Source organism: Onychomys torridus, chromosome 23, assembly GCF_903995425.1.
Source record: "Onychomys torridus chromosome 23, mOncTor1.1, whole genome shotgun sequence".
In the NCBI taxonomy this organism is placed as follows: Eukaryota; Metazoa; Chordata; class Mammalia; order Rodentia; family Cricetidae; genus Onychomys; species Onychomys torridus.
This window is the reverse complement of record NC_050465.1, coordinates 49,678,755-49,686,345: the sequence shown is the minus strand read 5'-3', so window position 1 is coordinate 49,686,345 and position 7,591 is coordinate 49,678,755. Positions and strand designations below refer to the sequence as shown.

The window sequence follows — 7,591 nt, the reverse complement described above, 5'->3', positions numbered from 1 at the left end:
GGGACAAAATGTTCCCAGATGACAACTAGCCAGTGGCTTCTCGGATGAGGTTATCACTGGCTCCCTGTGTAAGTGATAGGAAGCAAATTTAGTCATTTTGCAAACATGGATTTAAAAAGAAATGAGAAATGTGTTTGAATTTGTTTTCTTCAATCTAAGGTTTTAGACTCTGAATTTGCTTTCAATAATGAAGTTCAAACACAAAGGATGCTGGAATCTTTTTTTTTTTTTCTCTTTTAACTAGGAAAAATTGTTACTGATAATATAGTGCTTCATGTTTCAGTGCCTTTTAGTCTCCTGACTACAGGCTATATTTTGGACATTAGTCCTAAATTTGAACATTTAAAATATAATTACCATGTAGTACATATTATGTTTGCGAGCTGTAACATGTTTTTGTTTGTTTTGTTTCTTCATTTCTTTTCTTTCTTTTTCCTTTTTGGATTTTCAAGATAAGTTTTTTTCTGTGTACCTTCGACTGTCCTGGAATTCACTCTGTAGATTTGCCTGCCTCTGCCTCCCAAGTGCTGAGATTAAAGGCATGTGTCACCACCGCCTGGCTTGCTTTTGCTTTTGCGACAGGGTGTGTCTCACTATGTAGCTCTGGTTGGCCTGGAACTCCCTGTGTAGACCAGGTTGACCTTCAACTCACAGAGGTCCTCCTGCCTCTGCCCGCGGAGTGTCAGTGCTGGGATTAAAGGTGTGCACCACACTACGCCCAGCCCTTCCCTTATTGATCTTAATTGGGAAAACGACTAAGAAATATGCTGTGACAGAGAACTAAGGCCAGACACTGAAAGGAAGATCCGTCCAACTGGAACAGCACATCTTTGCAAAAGTGGCTGGTCACTGGGAGACTTCAGGAGAGGTGACAATCTGTCCTTCCCTGATCCCCCCAGCAACGCCCTATCTGCTAAACTGGGAATCCACAGCCAGGTTCGAGACCTTTCTTCTCAACCACACCCTTTCAACCTGTGCCCTAATTAGAGATGAAAAGCACTTCGTTTCTACTTTTGGAAAGCATTATTTCTGAGAAATTCTCTTAGCCATGACAACTGCTGATAGCTGACCCTGTCCTGGTAGGATCCAAGTAACAACTTTAAGTGCAAACACCCATTTCGGCGTTGGGAGGAGCATTGTGATAAAGGCTGTATGGGAAACAATGAGATAAGGAGATCAGGCCCCGCCTGGCTGGCTGTTTCTCCCGCAGGAGGGGCCGGTCCTCCAGGGCCGGAACCCTGTGCGTCCGGGTCTGGCTGCCGGGCTGCCGCGGGGAAGCATTTGAACGTGGGACCGTGAGAAGCCGCTTGTAAACAGAGCCGGGCCGGGATGGTCGGCGGCCGGAGCGGAGCCGCTGGCGGTGAGGAGGGCGGGCTGTCTGGGTCGGGGCCCTGCCGGGAGTCGGCTGCAGGCCGCGCGGGCGACCAGACCCAAGGCACGGTGAGCATCCGCCTCGCTGCGGCCTCGGGCGGGCGGGGCGCGGAGAGGGACGGGATGACACATCCCCGGAGCTTGCCGGGGTCGCGGGGATGCTTCCCACGCACCGCTCTCTGTTGTATTTCTCTCTGGAGATAGCACCTCATTTGTGGGTGATGAGTGAGGGGATGACATGACGCGCTGTTTATTTTTCGTGAATCAAGTGAACGCAAATTAGAAAGTAGTTGAATGAGGTGATCCTGTTCCCTGTGTTGTTTTTTTCTTTTCTTTCTTTCTTTTTTAGGAACCCCTCCCCAGTAATCATAGAAACCAAACCCCAGCCAAGCTTTTAGCCCCAGAGAAATGCGACGATTTTTCTTTCTGTTGACTCTGACCATTTTGAATGTATAGTAAACGACGCCACAGGACTGATGACAAATTGGTCTTGTACGAAAAGCTTACTAAGCTAAAACAAAAAAACAAGATAAGGAGTTCTGAGGCCCAACCCTTAAGCTGAGACAATTCTGCCGAGTTTGAATGACAAGTAGAGACTAGCCTATATGTATAGTTTGCTTTTTAATTTAACAGGTTAAACAGATTGAATTACGTTGTTGTAAACATATTTAGTTTTCTTCTTTTTTTTTCCTTTGATCCATGGAACTAGAGAGAAACATCTTGATTTTTCCTTAAAATATTAACTATTAAAATATTCAATAATCATAATAAATTATGATTATACTTATATAGCATTATAGAATAGCACACATTATAAGTGATTTGCTTAAAGTAAAATGCCAAGTAGTGTTTGTTTCATTTACTGCAAACAAACACCTTGGCAAAAATTAGGTCTTTAAAAGGTCAAGAGATATGTGAACATAATCTAATTTTTAGCTAGAAGTCAAAGATTAGGTTAAAAGTTGACAAGAAGTGTGCAAATGTCATGCACCACTAAATAATATCAATGTCTGATGTGTTTGTCTTTATAGTAAATACTGTCACAATGCCATGGTTGTAGCAAGACCTTTAAAGCCATATTACCTCAGCTTAAATTCTTGTTTGGTCATTTTGTCATTGTGTCATCCCAGGAGGTTTACTCAATTTTGCTGTTTCCTAATCTGTAAAATGGAAATAATAACCACCTCACCAAAGATTTAATGAGGATTAAATATGTATGCTTTTTGAGACAGTCTCTCTGTGTAACCATGTCTAGCCTGGAAATTACTATGTAGACCAGGCTGGCCTCAAACTCACAGAGACCCACCTGCCTCTGCTGGGATGTGCCACCATGTATGTCATGTAGTATAACATAGTCAGGTAGTGATGTGTATATGCATAGATTCTGGGGATGAGCAAACATGTTGGAAGTACAGTTTGACACCAGGGTCTTAGGTGTCAATGGATGTGCCACCATGCCTGGCAAGTTGATATTTTGAAAGTGCCTGGAACAGCCACTAGAATATGTGTGTGATGACCGTATCAAATAATCCAGTATTGAAAAGCAGATATGTAATTATCAAGTGTTGGGGGAGGGATGGAAGAGGAAGTTCTTGCTGAATGGGTAGAGAGTTTTGCAAGATGGAAAGACTTGTGGAGATAATGGACTTAGTAGTAAGTACACTTAAGAATAGTTAGTGTGGTGAATTTCATGTTCTGACTATTTTACTGCAATTAAAATGTCTCAGTACCAGAGGTCACAGCATTATATACACAGAATTCTTTATTACCACACAGCAGCCTTTACTGCTGGGAAAGTGCATTGCGTGGCACTTTGTTTATTAGATTTGTGTACTGAAGATTTATCATACATCCTACAAACAAATTATAAAAATGGACACCTAAGACTCTGGGACAGTCAGTTCCAAACTGTCCTTCTAACAACGTTTTTTGCTCATCCCCAGAACCGTGCATATAGGACATTACTACCTGACTATGTTATATTACACAACATGAATGAAAGTGGAATGATGAGATCATCAAGATGGGTCTCCTCTAATCACGAGTACCCCTAAAAGTGTAGCGCTTTCTATTGCTGAGAAATCACAAGAAGATGCAACTTACTGTAGCTGATTTAAAGATGGGTGATACCGTGGATCTGGAATGTAGGCAGCCTTGAGGAATTTGGAAGGCCTAGAACAACCAAGAGAGGCCTCCTAGCTGACCACCAGCACGAAGCTACACAAACCTGGAGTTTTGTCAATAATCCAGGCAAGTTTGAAACAGAATTTCTAGACAGGAGCTAAGCCCAGCTGAGCCAACACCTTGGTGACTATGAGATAAGAAGTATTGTTTAAAGCAATCTGGAGTATGAAAATTTGTTGTGTCATGATAGAAAAGTAATACAGATCTAGCAGAAAAATGGATACATAAAAAAATTAAGCATAGTGTTATAGTGTGAGTCTGGGATGTCCCCCAAAGGCCTATGTGCTAAAACCCTAGTTCTTGGAGAAGCATTTTAAAAGTGGTGGGGCTTATGAGAGGTAGGAGGTCTTTAGGGCATTGAGGGATGCCAGCGAAGGGGGTTATGATCTCTGGATCCTCCCCGTTCTGTCCTTTTGCTCAGTGCTCATCCATGCACTCTGACCCTGATGCACTGCCCTGCCACAGTCCCAGATATAATGAGACCAACTGATTGTAGACTTAAAGCTCCAAAGCTGTGAGTCAAAGTCAACCCTTTGCAAGTTGGCTACTGTGGGAATTTCATGTGGTGATAGAAAGTTAACATCCTGTCACAGGAATTAGAATTAGGTAGCTAATGTTTTAAATTGAGCTCTTTCTACCATCAAAGAAATGAAAATAGAAGCAATAACAAGATAATACTTTTCCAGCTCTCAGATTACTATAGATTTCAAAGAGTTTAGATTCTCATGTCAAGTACTATGTCGTGAAGCAGACACTGTCAGATGCCATGAGAGGCAAACACTTAGGACAGCCTTTCTGAATAGCACATGGACTGAATGTGTGAGAAGCCTCAGCAATGTGCCTCCCCTTGACTTAGCAATTCCTGTTTTAGAAGTCCAAAGGAACTTATGAGAGTAGTTAAGTTCAAGGTAATGCTGAATAGGCCTTTCTGTAGAAGAGAATTGTCAAGAGTCTTTAAGTGCCCAGTAACAGGGGATCTGTCAGATTATGGTTCCATCAAAAGATATGACAGAATGCAAATATTAGAAAGATATTAATGAAGAATTTTAATAATGGAAAAGGTTCAGTCATGGCTGAGAGGGAGAAAGACAGCAGAGAACTGGGGCTACAGTGTGCTTTATCTTCTTAATCTTCTCCTTCCTTTCCCCTTTCTCTCCTTTGTTCTTTGTCAGACAGGGCTTTCTCCCCTGTTAGAGGGTGAATAAGAGTTGTTTATTTTGCCTTTATTCTTTTTAAAACATTGACAATGTACTTGTATTTTTTAAAATAACCACAAAGATCAATAAATGTTTCAATGTTGTCGACATTATGGAGAATATATTTTGAATCTAAAATACTGCACAAACAATGTGAGCAATAAAGTTCATAAATAATTTAGGTATATGGCAGAAAGTTAGTTTTTCAGAAAACAGTGAGGTAGAAAACAGTAATATTGTAAAGATTGCATGGCATTCCTCAGTAGGGTAATTGGTTCAAAAGTCTGTGGAAAGAAGAGTATTGAAGTACAAAAGAAAAGGCTTATGGATGACATTGTACTAAACACCCTGTTCCTTTGTTTCTTTTCCTTTCCTTTATAATTATTATTTTCTTTTCTAAGACAGGGTGTCACAATATAGCCTAGGTAGGCCTGGAACTTGTCATGTAGTCCAGGCTGGCTTTGAACTAGCAGTCTTGTCTACAGCCAAACCATCCTGAATGCTCTTCATCTGAACTGAGCTAATTTGTGATCCTTCTGCCTCAGCCTCTGGAGTGTTGGGATTAGAGGCACACGTTGCCGCGCCTAGCTAAAAAGCCCTTGTTTTCTTTAAGATGAATGGAGTTAGGGTTACACCCCCATTGATGTATAAACCAGGGTATAAGGGCTTGAGGAATGTGTAATCATTCGACAGAAAGGAAAAAGAAGAGCTTGTCATTAGGATGAGGAAAACCAAGCTAGATGGAGGCCAGTACAAGGCTCGATGCAAGCATCCAAAGCTTGTGTGTATTGAATATTTGTCAGACAGTAGACTTGGCTGTGATCGGCTCATGCGTTTACACGTTTACAAGGCAGGCTGAGAGATTGATACTGCTCTTCTAGTTTCAGCAGGTCTGATTTGGACTTAGGACAGATTAGTTATGGAGGCTAGGTTTTAGGCTGCTCCTCCTCTTTTCCCAATGACTGACCCTCTTCCACACCCTCAGAGCAGGACCAGAAGTGTCGCATGGCACTGTGGCCCCTGGCCACTTGCTGGCCACATTGCTTCCTGGGCAATGTTTACTCCTTGGAAGGAAAGGACTGTCTGGCAAGGAATTGCCGTCTGCGTTTTCATTTTTCTCTCAAAACTGACTTGGTATGTGGTTCATAAGGAACCACACTGCATTCCGGCTTCAAGTGCAAAGATCTTCAGAGATCTTAGCAGCAACTGTGACGGAAGTGGTTGCCAGTACCAAAGTGTACATACAATTTGCTCCCAGCTCATTGGCTGCTGTAGGAATAACTCACTTTCCTGCAGACTATGCAGGAGAAACATGATTTGGTTGATGCGTGTCACTAATCTCCGTGGCAGATGAGTTATGGGCAAAAATCAAATGAAAGTAGAGAGGCACTTACTTATTTATTTATTATTTTTGTTTTGTTGAGATAGGGTCTCTCTGTGTAGTCCTGGCTCTCCTAGAACTCTGTGTAGTACAGGCTGGTCTTGAACTCACAGAGATCCTTCTGTTTCTGCCTCCCATGTTCTGGGATTAAAGATGTGCACCACCGTGGAGCTGAGAGGCCATTTCATTCAGATGTCAAGAATACTGTTTTGTTTTTTTTTTTAATTACTTTTTGTCTGTACTTTGAGCATGGTTTCAAACTGGATTCCCCAGTTATATGCAGCCTTCATGAGAGAAGAGGTTTATTTATATCCAGCTATCTTGAGCAGAGTAACTAGTTTATAATTCAGTGCAAACTAAAGCTGCCTTGTTCTGGCTCATCTAGTTTACTTGTAGGTAATTAGCTAATTGGGAAATGGGTAAATACACACATCACTGTGTGGTCTATAGGTGTGATAATAACCTTGAACAAGACACACACAATCTTAGGCTTCATGAAGCTTACAGTTTGTTAGGGGAGACAGAGGAGAACAGACCCGGTTAAGGAGTATCTGATCTAATAATGGGGGTTGTCTGGATGCTCTAGAGGAATAAGTATAAGGGCAGGTCTGAATGGGCCTGGGAAGTCAGGGGAAGTGACTCCTCAGCATAGACCTGGAGGCGGATTAGATGTCGCCACTCTGGGGTGGGACACTTTGGGAGGAACAGTGCTGGTAAATAGGTCAAAGGTGGTGGTGGTGGTGGTGGAAAAAGGGTCTTCAGGAGGATAAAACAGGGATGTTCTAATTTCTATAAATTCTTTATGACTGGAGACAGAATGAGATTGTGGTAGGAGTGTAGAGGGAAATTTAAGAGCTAAGGGCTGGGAGGAAAATGCTGTGGGCTCTCCTGGGTACTGCTTATGCAGAAGGCAGCAGGTTTTGATTTTTGAAAGCCCACTTGGGTGGCTGTGTGGTGAATGGGTCAGGAGACTGCCTGGAAGGTGGCTTGGTGGTCAAGAGACAGAGCAGTGGGTAGATTTGGCAGATCCCACAGAGGTAGAATTCACAGGACTTGCTAATTCGTGTTGGTGAGTCAGCTAGAAATGCCCAAGAGGATATTTATCTTTATTAGGGGATGATGTCCTTTTCTCTGTAGCAAGTGTTTGGAGGACTCAGGCTGGAGGGTAAGATGAGGAGTTGGTTGTGCTTTGTAGGAATCAGGGCATCTATGAAAAGCAGTTATAAATGCCATCTAGCGCTCAGGAGAATATTCTGTTCTCTATTTTCCACGTGGACAGTAGCTACAGCCACAGGCATGGAGGAGGTCATTAGGGACGATGGAGGAGATGCTAGGTAAGAGGCCTGTGGGGTGTCTGTCACCTGAGCACTGGGACAGGAAGAGGACATCCCTGGACAAAGGAGAGAGGGCAGAGATGGCTGTGCCAATGAATTCACAAGGGTAGTGCAGAGTGGGTCTT

General features: G+C 42.7%; 1 protein-coding gene across 1 annotated transcript in view; it reads left to right on the top strand.

Annotated features, from left to right (window-relative positions):
• The first annotated feature begins 1,247 nt into the window (after positions 1-1,247).
• Positions 1,248-7,591, top strand: part of Plekhm3 (pleckstrin homology domain containing M3) — a 162,477-nt gene continuing 156,133 nt past the window's right edge. Inside the window, exon 1 of the mRNA XM_036173200.1 lies at positions 1,248-1,440. The gene's annotated coding sequence lies outside the window, so the exon portion shown is untranslated. The remainder of the gene's footprint in view (positions 1,441-7,591) is intronic.